The sequence below is a fragment of the Danio rerio genome, chromosome 25, assembly GCF_052040795.2.
Source record: "Danio rerio strain M-AB ecotype USA chromosome 25, GRCz13ab, whole genome shotgun sequence".
NCBI classification, from domain to species: domain Eukaryota; kingdom Metazoa; phylum Chordata; class Actinopteri; order Cypriniformes; family Danionidae; genus Danio; species Danio rerio.
The window spans coordinates 35,947,882-35,963,670 of NC_141045.1; positions in this window are offsets into that span (position 1 = coordinate 35,947,882).

Sequence of the window (15,789 nt, forward strand, 5' to 3'; positions counted from 1 at the left end):
TCTTTCTTTCTTTCTTTCTTTCTTTCTTTCTTTCTTTCTTTCTTTCTTTCTTTCTTTCTTTCTTTCTTTCAGCCTACCTGTGGGTCTAGCAGGAGCTCTTTTAGCTTAGCATCACTTATTTTATTGGATTAGACCATTAGCATCTCGCTCAAAAATGACCAAGTATAACGAGTGCTAGTAGTTCTGTGTCCGTGCTCACCGTCTATACCCTCAGTCACTATTCCCTATATTAGTACACTGATATAGTCCAACTGAAGGACTGAATGAAAACTCGAGCACTCAATACACAGGAAAGGATATTGTTTTGTTTGTGCTTTGCTGGTTGATATATCATTCAGATGGATTAAAATTTTGGTTTCTTTGGCCAGACTCTGTGACTGTTATTTTAGAAAGTAATAATGATAATAATTCTTGAGCTTTTTTGTCTTTTTGGATACCCTCTGAACCACGATATTACATAAGTAAAGTGAGTTGCGAAGGGCAATTTACACAGACTTTAAGAATTGATGTACAGTAATGTGCGAGCAAAGATACTTTGTTAGAGCCAAAAACTCCCGGCATCAAAGGAATTTTCTGAAACGTGATTCGCTTTACTCGGCCAATTAGCCAAATTCGAGTTCCTCTACGGAAAAGCAAACTTCAAACTGTCTAATTGTGCCCCGTTCTCTCTCGATACAACAGCGTTACAATGCAGTCACAAGGCTGAATCCCATCTGTTGATGCAAATAACTCGGCGGCGTCTGTCAAACCATCCGCTCTGGTGAATCGAGCTCGAGCGCCGGCTTCTGTCGAGAGGCCTCACTCCGCTTTATCTTGGCTTGGCGTGAGAGAAAAAGCAGATGATCCAATAAATTATCGATAACGCCCCTGTAAACCCAAGCCACTTTGGCCGCGTGGCACTTGGCGAAGAACGGGCGGCCCCTAATCATTCATTCTCAGCAACTGCTCCCTGGCTCGCGGCCTCTATTTCTGGCCTCCACGGGCTCAAACTCTCCACAAGGTGTTTGACTAGACTGCTTAAATATTTTCATTGAAGAGTTTCTCTAAATGGGCAAAGTGCACCCTCTCGTTTTCAGATTTGAGCGGATGAGAAGAATTATTTAAAGGGGGACTGCGGGGACAGGAAGCGGGCCGAGAGAGAGAGTGGGTGAGAGAGAGAGAGAGAGGAAGAGAAATAATGAGAGAAAGCAAATCCGTTTGACTCGCTGCATTAGCTTCCCTCTTTCCCATCAGTCCGTTGTTAATGAGCGTTCAGTTGTTTCCAGGGCCGAGGCTGTGGCTCCTCGTTATTTCGTGAATCTCTCCAGCCATGCCGTGCAAGGCAGGGGCTTGGTTTCTTTGCGTCTTACGCCGGGATAAGCATTCGTTTGGCCGAGCGAGGCCTGGTCATTACACACTGGGGATCTGCACTAATGGAAGCGGGGCACGGGGAGGAACCGCTGGCCTTTCTCTTACCAAGAAAGTCACTCTCACTTGAACCTTTTAGAAGACCTTGTAGTCTTGATATATATGCCCACAGAGCAAAGGCCATCCAGGCAGACTGTTTCTGAGTTAAAGGACGTTGTTGTTTGCTAACAGGTAAGGTGTTGGGAGTAGGTATTTCTTTTTGAACATTAATGTAAGGGCGAGGCAGTGGCGCAGTAGGTAGTGCTGTTGCCTCACAGCAAGAAGGTCGCTGGTTCGAACCTCAGCTCAGTTGGCGTTTCTCTGTGGAGTTTGCATGTTCTCCCTGCCTTCGTGTGGGTTTCCTCCGGGTGCTCCGGTTTCCCCCACAGTCCAAAGACTTGCGGTACAGGTGAATTTTGTAGGCTAAATTGTCCGTAGTGTGTGTGTGTGTGTGTGGATGTTTCCCAAGGATGGGTTGCTTCTGGAAGGGCATCCGCTGCGTAAAAACTTGCTGGATAAGTTGGTGGTTCATTCCACTGTGGCGACCCCGGATTAATAAAGGGACTAAGCCGACAAGAAAATGAATGAATGAACATTAATGTAGCTGAGGTGCAGTGAAGAAGGTCGCTGGTTCGAGCCCCGACCGGGTCAGTTGGCATTTCTGTGTGGAGTTTGCATTTTTTCCCCGTGTTGGCATGGGTTTTCAAAGACATGTGCTATAGGTGAATTGGGTAAGGTAAATTGTCTATAGTGTATGTATGTATGTATGTCAGGGGTGTCTACACCCAGTCCTGGAGGGCCAGTGTCCCGGAGAGCTTAGCTCCAACCCTAATCAAACAACAAGCTAATCAAGCTCTTATTAGGTATACTAGAAAGTTCCAGGCAGGTGTGTTGAAGCAAGTTGGAGCGAAAGTCCGCAGGACACCGGCCCTCTGGGACCGACTTTGGACACCCCTGGTGTATGTCCTGGTTCTCCAGGTTAAGGGTTGGGGGCATTGAGCTATTAGATTAGATGTTATGAAACAGCAACATGGTGTAATATGGTGTACAACTTCATTATAAACGACCCTGGGAGTAAGTAATGTAGCTAAATCAGGTTCATGTCTGGTGTTTGGTGTAACTAGTTACATTAATTAAATTACTAATCCACTGAAAAACTAAGCGATTACTGTTCATGTTAGGCCAATTATATATGGTTGCTTGTGATGTACTTTGTGTAGATTTTATGATTAAAAATGTTTTATGTCTCCAGGGCCGGCGCGTCCATATAGGCGACCTAGGGCGGCAGAGTAGAGAGGGCGGCGTCCCCGAAACTACCCTCACTACCCGCGCCCTCATCCGCGTCTAGGGCGGCAGAATAGAGAGGGCGGCGTCCCATAAACTACCCTTGCCATCCGCACCTCGGGCGGTGTGCCCTAAACTACCCTCGCCACCCGCGCCTCAGTTATATCCGTGTCTAGGGAGGCAGAATAGAGAGGGCGGCGTCCCATAAGCTACCCTTGCCACCCGCGCCCTCAGTTATATCCGCGTCTAGGGTGGCAGAATAGAGGAAGCCGCGTCCGTGACGCTACCCTCACCACCTGCACCCTCAGTTATATCCGCGTCTGGGGCAGCAGAATAGAGAGAGCCACGTCCGTGACGCTACCCTCACCACCCGCACCCTCAGTTATATCCACGTCTAGTGCGGTAGAATAGAGAACCCCACCCCCTCCCCCCCTTTTAACTTTAGGTTTAAGGGCAGCGTGACCATCCTTTGCCTAGAGCGGAAGTTCAGCTTGCTCTGGCCCTGGATGTCTCAGAATTCCTCTTGAATTGAAAGTTTCAATTCATCTTTATCTCTATAGCGCTTTTACAATGTACATTGTGTCAAAACAGCTTGAAATAGTAGTTCTACCAAATTGAAACTGTGTCAGTCCAGTTTTCAGAGCTGAAGTTCAGTTTAGTTCAGTTTAGTGTGGTTTAAATTTCACGGCTGAAAGTCCAAACACTGTAGAGCAAATCCATCGATGCGCAGCTCCACAAGTCCCAAACCAAGCAAGCCAGTGGCAACAGTGGCGAGGAACAAACTTAACCAATTTATAAAAGTAAAGGGAAATAATCCTTGAGAGAAACCAGGCTCAGTTGGGCACGACCATTTCTCCTCTGGCCGAACTTCTTGTGCAGGGCTGCAGTCTAGGCGCCGGAGGCTGGAGAACACTAGACAGACATTATGGAGAAGCTTCAGGAGTGAGTAGGTCACTGGCGGGTGTACAGGTTGGCCATAGGATTAATGCGGAGACTCGTCTGTCACTGGGGTCCTTCAGGAAACAGTCTCATGTTTTTCATGACCACCAAAGCATCTGCCTAGGATATGGCCTGGTCCAAGATTATGGAGACCTCTAGAAGTCCTCAATGGTTGGCGTCATCTCTTCGTATGTGTTGTCCTTGAGTTCCTTCGATGGTTGGCATCATCTCTTCACAGGTCTTGGATCACATTAGTGGCGCTGCACAATCACTAGAGGCCTCAGGATTGAAACTGTTTGGTTTTTAGCACTTTAGCATTTAAAGTGACAGAACTGTAGTGCACTATTAAACAGAACATTGTTGTCTGTTAGCGTGAACGCTAGTTACCCTTTTTGGTCCCACTTTATATTAAGTGGCCTTAACTAATATGTACTTACACAGGAATTAATAGTTTGTTACAATGTACTTATTGTAATAATACATGTATTTACTGTGTACTTATGCTTGAATAACAATTAACCTTTGTATTTACATTTGTAAATACACTGTTGACCATCCCTTACACCTTAACCCACTCTTAAACATACCCATGCCACCAAACCTGTCCATAACCCAGCCCCTATCCCAACTCAAAAGCACCACAAGTGTTCTCAAATTCATTATAAACACAGTAAGTACATTGTATTTATTTTTTGATGTAAGTACATAGTAGTTAAGGACACTTAATGTAAAGTGGGACCCCCTTTTTTGTTTAGTTTTTTTTTTTTACATGAATTAAGGCTGTCACACAGACATTTTGATTTCTACTAGGTGTTAAGATTACAACTACAGTACATTCCAAGATAAAGGAATAAGTCTCTTGTGCAATGAAAAAAAAATCAACTTGCTGGGTTCACTCCTTGGGTTATATCGACATACTGACCTCATGAGTGAGTCCAGACGTAAAAGACTCCCTGAGGGGAACGTGTCAGTTTGAATAAAGTGCATGTATTGACTTTATCAGAGAGGAATCAATATGGACCATTTTAAAAAGCAGTTTCATGTCCCGACATTTGATTTTCCATCATGCTTATGTTCAGCCCCATCACACTTGCTTTTGGTCATCCTGTGCAGCATAAATACGTTATTTGAAACAGGTTACTACTGCGTTTATGGGCCTTCGGTGCACAGCTAAACTATCGATAAGCATGGGTTTAGCAATGTAAATCTGTACCCAGTGTGTGTTTGCCTCCCCTGCTGTTTTTTTTGGGGGGGATGAGGGTCTATGGGAGCACACATGCAGATGCCAGAGCCCCTCAGTTCTTCTTACAGTGTACAATTTGAAAGGCTTGCAATCTCTAGGGTGAGAAAGAGGCAAGAGAAACAGAGGCAGACAGAAAGAGAGAGGCTTTCATTAGGCAGTCAGGCCTGTAACCCAGCTGGATGTGACTGCCAGTTGGCTGGGCAGTATTTGCAGTCTGTTTGTATGTTTACGCATGGATTCAAGCGCACACATAAAACACACTCATGCATGCTCGCTAACAACACCCTTCATTATTAACAGCATTTCTGGACACTCCGACACAGACTCTTTTTCAGGGTGATCTTTTTTTATATATTTTTTTCTAACAATACGGCTTTATATATAGTGTATATGCCAAGCTTCAGACTTCAAAGAAAGTGAGCTATCCCATCACCAAACCTAGTATTTATGCGATTTTTGAAACGAGTCTAATAACTTTCAAATTTTGCATATTATGATTAAGGACAGAGCTGGGTAGATTACTTATGAATTGTTTTATAATTAATCTGATACCTTTGGATTACGTTAAGACTACTTTTGTGCTAATAATTGTTTGACGTCTCATATGAAAAAAAAAATAATAATCTGTCATTACTGTAATGTCTTAATTTAAAAAAAATTGACATTCATGGTAATGTAATCTGACTACATTTAGATTACTTTTATGCTTATACTTATTTGACATAACATGAAAATATCTGAAGTCAGTAATTACTGTAATCTATTTTTAAACATTTGCATTCATGGTAATGCAATCTGAGTACTTGTGGATTGCATTTGGATTACTTTTGTGCTAATACTTTTTTGATATTACATATAAACATCTGAAGTCAGTAATTACTGTAATCAATTTTAAAATTTTGCAATCATGGTAATGTATTCTGACTACTTTTGGATTACGTTTAAATTACTTTTTTGCTAATACTTATTTGACATCACAGGAAATTTTCTGAAGTCAGTAATAACTGTATTTATTTTTAAATTTTGTGTTGATGGTAATATAATCTGACCACTTTTGGATTACATTTAGATTACCTTTGTGCTAATACTTCTTTGATGTCACATGAAAAAAAAAACCGAAGTCACTAACTACTGTAATCAATTTTAAAATTTTACAATCATGGCAATGTATTCTGACTACTTTTGGATTATGTTTAGATTACTTTTGTGCTAATACTTATTTGACATCACATGAAAATATCTGAAGTCAGTAACAGCTGTATTTATTTTAAAATTTTACATTCATGGTAATGTATTCTGACTACTTTTCGATTACATTTAGATTACTTTTGTGCTAATACTTATTTGATGTCACATGAAAAAAAAATCTGAAGTCAGTAATTACAATAATGTCTTTTATTTTAAAATATCACTTTCATGGTAATGTAATCTGACTACCTTTGGATTACATTTAGATTATATTTGTGCTTATACATTTAATGTCACAAAAAAAATCTAAAGTCAGTAATAACTGTAATCTATTTTAAAACGTGCATTCATGGTAATGTAATCTGACTACTTTTTGATTACATTTAGATGATTGTTATGCTAATACTTATTTGACGTTACATATGAAAAAAAAAATCTGAAGTCAGTAATTACTGTAATCTATTTATAAACATTTGCATTCATGGTAATGTAATCTGACTACTTTTAGGATTTCATTTGGATTACTTTTGTGCTAATACTTATTAGACATCACATGAAAATATCTGTAGTCAGTAATTACTGTAATAAATTTTAAAATTTTGCAAACATGGTAATGTAATCTGACCACTTTTGGATTACATTTTGATTACTTTTTTGCTAATACTTATTTGAAGTCACATGAAAAAAATCTGAAGTCAGTAATTACTGTAATGTCTTGTATTTTAAAATATCACTTTCATGGTAATGTAATCTGACTACCTTTGGATTATATTTGTGCTTATACATTTAATGTCACATAAAAAAATCACATATGAAACAAATCAGAATTCAGTAACTAATGTAATCTATTCTAAAATATTACTTTCATGTTAATGTAATCTGACTACTTTTGGATTACATTTAGATTACTTTTGTACTAACAATTATTTGACGTCACATATGAAAAAAATCCTAAGTAAGTAATTACTGTAATCTATTTTAAAATTTTGCATTCATGGTCATGTAATCTGACTACTTTTGGATTACATTTAGATTACTTGTGTGCAAAAACCTATTTGATGTCACATTAAAGAAATCTCAAGTCAGTAATTACTGTAATGTCTTTTATTTTAAAAATATTACTTTCATGGTTATGTAACATGACTACTTTTAAATTGCATTTAGATTACGTTTGTGCTAATACTAATTTGATGTCACATTAAAGAAATCGGAAGTCAGTAATTACTGTAAGGTCTTTATTTTTAAATTTTACTTTCATGATAATGTAATCTGACTACCTTTGGATTACATTTAGATTACTTTTGTGCTAATACTTATTTGATGTAACATGAAAGAAATCTGAGGTCAGTAATTACTGTAATGTCTTTTATTTTAAAATTTTACTTTCATGGTAATGCAATCTGACTGCCTTTGGATTACATTTACGTAAATTACTTGAGCTAATATATTTATCGTCACATGAAAAAGTCTAAAATCAGTAATTACTGTAATCTATTCTAAAATGTTGCATTCATGGTATTGTAATCTGACTACTTTGGATTACATTTATATTACTTTGTGCTAATACTTATTTGACATCACATATGAAAATATCTGAAGTCAGTAAGTATTGTAATAAATTTTAAAATGTTAAATTTATGGTAATGTAATCTGATTACTTTTGGATTGCATTTAGATTACCTTTATTGCTTTTTTGCTAATCCTTGCATGTATTTGACATCACATGTAAAAAAAAAAAAATGTCGTCAGTGATTAATATCTTTGTTTTAAAATTTTACATTCATGGTAATGTAATCTAACTACGTTTGGATTACATTTAGGTTACTTTTTTTGCTAATACTTATTTGACTTCAGATGTAAATATCTAAAGTCAGTAATTACTGTAATGTCTTTATTTCAAATATACATTCATGGTAATGTAATCTGACTACTTTTGGATTACTTTTAGATTACTTTTGTGCTAATACTTATTTGATGTCATGTGTTTATTTCTGAAAACATTTCTGATAACACAATTATGATGCTGGACAATCAGTAAGTGCACTTCTCAATCTTAGTCTGACAAATATTGACCATTATTCTATTCAAGAAAAAGCATAAATACCTTGTTTGTTTGACTTTTATTATCATTGTCATACTTTACAACAAATACTGTAGTTAAACCATGAGCGTATATCAAAACTAATTTATGGGTTTCACAACAAAACTGCTTCATGGCGGTGATCTTGAAACTCTTTCTTTTGTCTAAAATACCTTTTCTCTGTAAAAAATCTGTGGCAGTATTTCATAACTGCAGATTAAAATTTGGTGCGTTTCCTGTGTATAACCTCACTCTTAAAAATGACGCCCCATAACCGAGAGTTTTTTTCAGATTATGGATGTTCCTTTATGCCTATATTTGATATGTAACCTGCTCCAGGCACAATGTTCCAGATATTACCCAGCTTTCCAGTTTAGCTGTGTTTTAAAGCAATTCAATGTGCGCTTTTCAAATGATCCCAAGATATGTCGTCTTATTCCTTCTAATGTTAACTCTTCATGTGCTAGAGATGAACATTTCTGTGTTTTAGTGAAAGCACTGACTTTATTTCCCCCTGCAAAATATTAATCTAATTAAAGTGCTATCGAATCAAACGAATTAAAGGGAATAATACGAATAAATAATTAAATTATTTTACATTTATTTCCTATTTCAAGCTTGAGTACATATCCTTATTAAATGTAAATGATTTCCACATGAACATTTCCATTCGACCTTCTAATGAGCGGCCCGCTATTAACTGCTCACAAGTGATAACCAGTGTTTGAAACTCGTTTTCAAAGGGGATTTTTCTTTAAGGACCACTGGTCATGTACTTGTTTGTGGCCAGATAAGGCACTTCTAGCCTTTCCGCCATCTCTGCTAATTAGGAGCTCTGTTAGGGTCCTGCACCCACCACTGATGTTTCATCCGCACTGCTTCTCCATCGTTTAGAGACTCAGGCCAGAAATATTCCTTCAGTACTGAAAAACACAGCAGGACGTGCTTCAATATTTGAAACTATACAAATCACTTTTATGCCGTCTCAGTATACTAATACCGCCTGGTTTTTCTCTCTTTGTTATATTGCAGCCGTTTGCTTGGGTTGTTTAATGCAATTAAACAACCCAAGCTCATTCTGAAAAGGTAGCCCTGCGGACGTTTCTGGAGACCGTGATTTACGTGGCTGCATTTAGTTTTTTCAAGCGAACGCTACGGGGTGGTGTGACGCCGCTCCTCTTCGTGCTCGCCGGCTGACGGCTCACCTCCTCCGTGTGGAGGGTCTCGTCGTGTTACGTCGGCGGAGCCCGGAGGAGGAGGAGCCAGCCGCGTTCGATGACCGGGTTCGAATCCGGGGAAGATCGGTTCCAGAAATCAGGTAAGACAAAAAACAGAATCCAAAAAATAAAGCGAACAAGTTCGTAACAGGGCGAGAATGCGGTGAAATCCGAAAACGCGGTCAAAATCGGACAAGGGCTTTTCTTTTTCTGCACGGCTTTCGTAAATCGTCGCTTGGGCTTTGGGAAGAAGGAGGAGGAAGGTGGCTGGATCAGCCGATTGGCCGGCCGCCCGTTTAGTCATTCAGTCAGTCGGACAGATAGTGGCTCAACAGCGGCCTCCGGCGGCTTTTTACGCGAGAACAGCGCTCGCGAGAGGTGGGTGAGACGCGAAAAAGCGCGCTCAGCGGCCTCTCGCGGATTATCGAAAACAAAAACTGCACAAATACGTACCTCCGGGGATGTATTTCACAGTCTCCAGAAATGTCCGCAGGGCTACGTTTCCAGAATGAGCCTGGGTTGAAATTAAATGATTTTAACAAATGGCTGCAATATATAACAAAGAGTGAAAAATGTAAGGGGTGTGAATACTTTCTGTGTCCACAGCATATCATAACATTTTCCTATTTAAGCACATGATTGCATTTTAAGATTTTGTCAGCTTCTTGGCATTGCACTTTTTATTGTGTTATCCCAAAGCTACGCATTTTAAAATACTCGGACAGAAACATCTAATAAGAGTGGTATCGGTAGTGGTTTCAAAAAAAAAAAAAAAAAATGGAAAACAAAGGCAGATGCAATAGTGGCCCAGGTTACGCGAGCTCAATAACTTATCATGAGCGCTCCTTTGGGTTCATGTCAAAAGATTCAACCCCCGCAACTCTTGTTGTCAGGAGAACAATGGGCATTTCACAGCTTTACCAGGTTGGCGTTGAAAAAATGTTACCAGAATAGGATAAAACAAAGAAAGCAGGCCAAAGCCGAACGAGGGCAACATCTACCCGTCCCAGAGGGAGCAGCAGTGCTCCTATAACTCCCCTTAAAAGTTTGGTGGACTACAAAGGCACTCAAAACAAGGCCCGCTTGAGCTTCCAGTGCGTGTAAGACTCCAGATATTAGACGATCGAGTTGTTATCGGTTTTTACATGAACTCAAAAGTACTAATGTGAGGAAAAAAATAACATGTTTGGGGGGGTTTCGAGGCTTAATTAGTAAGGTCTGACCCTACAAATGATGCCATAATTCATTTCATGACTGTAAGGAATTGATGTGCGCTGCCTTTTTAAAAGTTTGCAGTCTGTGGGATTTAGTTTTAAATAGATTATTCAACAAGGACTAGTTAAATTTGTCAGAGAAAACAGCCCATGTGAAAAATAACTGTGTAGTTAATTGTGTAGTGTTTTTAAACCTTACTATAGTAAAGTATTTTAATTAACCTGTTTTGGAAACTCTATAGTGTTTTGAAAACTATAGTAATATAAGTTAATAACCCAATAGTGTGGTTTTCTGCAACTATAGAGTGTATTGTATTACAGTATAATATACAGTATTTACAGTTTGTTAGTTTGCTTTAGTCCTCTATACTTCGGTATGCTGGAACATTCATTATCAAAGTGTTGTACATAGTATAATATATAGAGTACTTTACTATAGTATGGTTCAAAAACACTAAAGTATTTACTTTAAATTACCATACTTTTTCATTTAGGTGTGCAGCTATTTACAATATTTATAATGACTTCCTTTTCAAATAAATGTGTTATTTTCTTTACATTTCAAATACATTTGAGTAAGTAATTTTAAACAATAATTGACAATATCGCTGTTCTTACTGTAATTTTTAGGAACATTTAAAAATCAATCTGCTGAAATACGTTCTGCTTGTTTTCATTTGTGTTGTGTTTAATAGTAAATCATTGGTATATTTTTAAGAACTATATACACAAAACTATATACACACTTCTTTTTCAAAGCTTTCCCAGAAGAACAAGTTTATGTGTGTATTCATGTGTGGTGAATGAGGAGAAAATTTTGTGTTAAGACGTACACATGTATAGGTACAAAGACAAAAAACCTTCAGAATTATTAGTGAATGAGACTCATTGTTTTTATTGTTATAGTTATCATTATTGTTTTCTCTTATAATTATTGTTATTTTACACTCATCATTATAGTCATCGCTATTATTATATTTATTGTTCCAGTTATTGTTATATTTATTATTATAATTATAATTATAGTTATCTTTATAGTCATTGTTATAGTTATTGTTATCATTGTGGTTATCGTCATAGGATCCTTATTATATTTCTCTTTACAGTCATCATTATAGCTATTGTTATAGTTATTATAATAGTCATTGTTGTTGTTGTCATTATAGCTATTGTTAAAGTATCATTATTATAATCATTGTTACAGTTATCATTATATTTATCATTATAGTTGTTTTTAGTTATCATTATTGTTATTCTTGTTGTTAAACTCATCGTTAAAGTTATCGTTATAGTATAATTATTATAATATTTATCGTTACAGTTATTGTTATATTTATTATTATAATTATTGTTATCATTATAACAGTGTTATAGTTTTTGTCATTATTATTATTATTATTATTTTTATTATATTATTACTATTATTATTATTATTGTTATAGTATTATTATTATATTTGTTGTTACAGTTATCATTTTATTTATCATTGTTATAGTGATTGTTATGATAGTTATTGTTATGGTATCATTAATATTATTATTATTATTATTATTATTATTATTATTATTGTTGATGAATTTGTTGTTACAGTTATCATCAGTCATTGTTGTAGTCATGTAATCATTATTATTATTATATTTATCGTTACAGTTATTGTTATATTTGTTATTATAACTATCATTACAGTCATCATTGTAGTATCATTATTATTATATTTATCATTACAGTTATTGTTATATTATTATAGTTATTGTTATAATTTTCATTATAGTTATCGTTAAAGTCGTTGTTATTTATATTTATCATTAGAATTATCGTTATAGTATCATTATAATTAAATTTATCTATAAAGTTATCTTTATATTTATCATAAGAGTTACTGTTATAGTTATCATTATAGTTATTGTTATCATTATATTTATCATTATAGTATCATTATTATATTCATCATTAGTTATTAACATATTTATCATTGTAGTTGTTTTTAGTTATAATCATTATAGTCATTGTTATAGTATCATCATTATTATATAGTTACAGTTTTTGTTTTATTTATTATTCTAATTATTGGTATAATTATCATTATGGTAATTGCTATAGTCATTGTTGTTATTATTATAGTTATCATTATAAAATCAATATTACATTTATCGTTAAAGTTATCATTATATATGCCATTATAGTTGTTTTTATAGTTATCGGTAGTCATCTTTTTCGTTATTTTTATAGTTATCATTAGTCATCATTAAAGCTATCCTTATTGTCATCGTTATAGTTATCATTAGTCATCTTTATAGTTATTGTTTTCGTTATACTTATCATTATAGTCATCATTAAAGTTATCATTATAGTCATCAGTATAGTTATTGTTATAGTCATCGCTATTATCTTTAGTTATTGTTATAGCTATCATTATAGTTATCACTATAGATATTGTTATCACTTTAGTTATCATTACAATTATATTTCATCACCTTGGAATCATAAGGTTCTATCTGCGCTCTGAATGGTTTTGAGATATTGAGCTTTAAATTTTTGCATTCCATAGCAAACATTATATGTGTAACAAAAAGTCTTAAAATGTAAACGACTTTAAAAAAAGCATCCCATAATGTAAATAAGTTGTCATTTAATAAGAATGTCAATAACTCAATTTTGACAAAAATGTCAGAAAGAGCCTTATAATTCTAAGGTAACGATTTATCTATAGATATTGTCATATATATCGTTATAGTAATCGCTGTAATTATCATTATAATATCACTTATTGTTATATAGTTATCATTATAGTCATCGCTATATTTATTGTTGCAGTTATCGTTTAGGTTATATTTATTGTTATTGTTATAGTTAATAGATAAAAATTATTGTTACATTTATCGTTATGGTTCTTATTATATAGTTAATCACTATAGTTATCACTATAGTTAAAGTCATGGTTATAGTCATAGTTATAGTTATCATTATAGTCATCACTATTAATATTGTTATTGTTATAGTTATATTTATTGTTACAGTTATCGTTATAGTCATTATCAGTATAGTAATCATTATGTGTATTGTTATTGTTATAGTAATAAAATTTACCGTTACAGTAATCGTCATGGTTCTTATTATATAGTTAATCACTATAGTTATCACTATTAAAGTCATGGTTATAGTTATCGTTATAGTTATCATTACAGTCATCACTATTGATATTGTTATAGTTATATTTATTGTTACAGTTATCGTTATAGTCATTATCAGTATAGTAATCATTATGTGTATTGTTATTGTTATAGTTATCAAATTTACCGTTACAGTTATCGTCATGGTTCTTATTATATAGTTAATCATTGTAATTATCACTATTAAAGTCATGGTTATAGTTATCGTTATAGTTATCATTACAGTCATCACTATTGATATCGTTATTGTTATATTTATTGTTACCGTTATCATTATAGTTATTATCATTATAGTAACCATTATATTTATTGTTATTGTTATAGTTAATAGATAAAATTTACCGTTACAGTTATCGTCATGGTTCTTATTATATAGTTAATCACTATAGTTATCACTATAGTTAAAGTCATGGTTATAGTCATAGTTATAGTTATCATTATAGTCATCACTATTGATATCGTTATTGTTATAGTTATATTTATTGTTACAGTTATCGTTATAGTTATTATCGTTATAGTAACCATTATATTTATTGTTATTGTTATAGTTAATAGATAAAATTTACCGTTACAGTTATCGTCATGGTTCTTATTATATAGTTAATCACTGTAATTATCACTATTAAAGTCATGGTTATAGTTATCGTTATAGTTATCATTACAGTCATCACTATTGATATCGTTATTGTTATATTTATTGTTACAGTTATCATTATAGTTATTATCATTATAGTAACCATTATATTTATTGTTATTGTTATAGTTAATAGATAAAATTTACCGTTACAGTAATCGTCATGGTTCTTATTATATAGTTAATCACTGTAATTATCACTATTAAAGTCATGGTTATAGTTATCGTTATAGTTATCATTACAGTCATCACTATTGATATCGTTATTGTTATATTTATTGTCACAGTTATCATTATAGTTATTATCATTATAGTAACCATTATATTTATTGTTATTGTTATAGTTAATAGATAAAATTTACCGTTACAGTAATCGTCATGGTTCTTATTATATAGTTAATCACTATAGTTATCACTATTAAAGTCATGGTTATAGTTATCGTTATAGTTATCATTACAGTCATCACTATTGATATCGTTATTGTTATATTTATTGTCACAGTTATCATTATAGTTATTATCATTATAGTAACCATTATATTTATTGTTATTGTTATAGTTAATAGATAAAATTTACCGTTACAGTAATCGTCATGGTTCTTATTATATAGTTAATCACTATAGTTATCACTATTAAAGTCATGGTTATAGTTATCGTTATAGTTATCATTACAGTCATCACTATTGATATCATTATTGTTATATTTATTGTTACAGTTATCATTATAGTTATTATCATTATAGTAACCATTATATTTATTGTTATTGTTATAATTAATAGATAACATTTATTGTTACAGTTATCGTCATGGTTCTTATTATATAGTTAATCACTGTAATTATCACTATTAAAGTCATGGTTATAGTTATCGTTATAGTTATCATTACAGTCATCACTATTGATATTGTTATTGTTATAGTTATATTTATTGTTACAGTTATCGTTATAGTTAATATCATTATAGTAATCATTATATTTATTGTGACTGGTGCAAACGGACCTTTAGATCATTTGAAACATGTGTTGTGCAGTTTCTCAGTCTGTCATTTGCACCGTTTGTGTCATCGGGTGTTGCTCTCCTCCGGCCATATCAGGCATAGAGAGGCAATCACCATGCAATGGCCATAAATTTATATATATATAAAAATTTACAATCCCAGCATGCATCCTGCCGGCCGGAGTGTTTATCTCCCCTGAGGTGTATGTGTGTGTATGTTTGCGATAGAAGAAGAAGTCGGTCAGTCAGTCATTCAGCCGTCTGCAACACTGAGCACAGGGATGAGGATTGTTGTCCTGTCAGGGTAAAAGTCATAAGCACTGATACCTGTGGGTGTGTGTGTGTGTGTGTGTGTGTGTGTGTGTGTGTGTGTGTGTGTGTGTGTGTGTGTGTGTGTGTGTGTGTGTGTGTGTGTGTGTGTATGCAATGCTTTAGG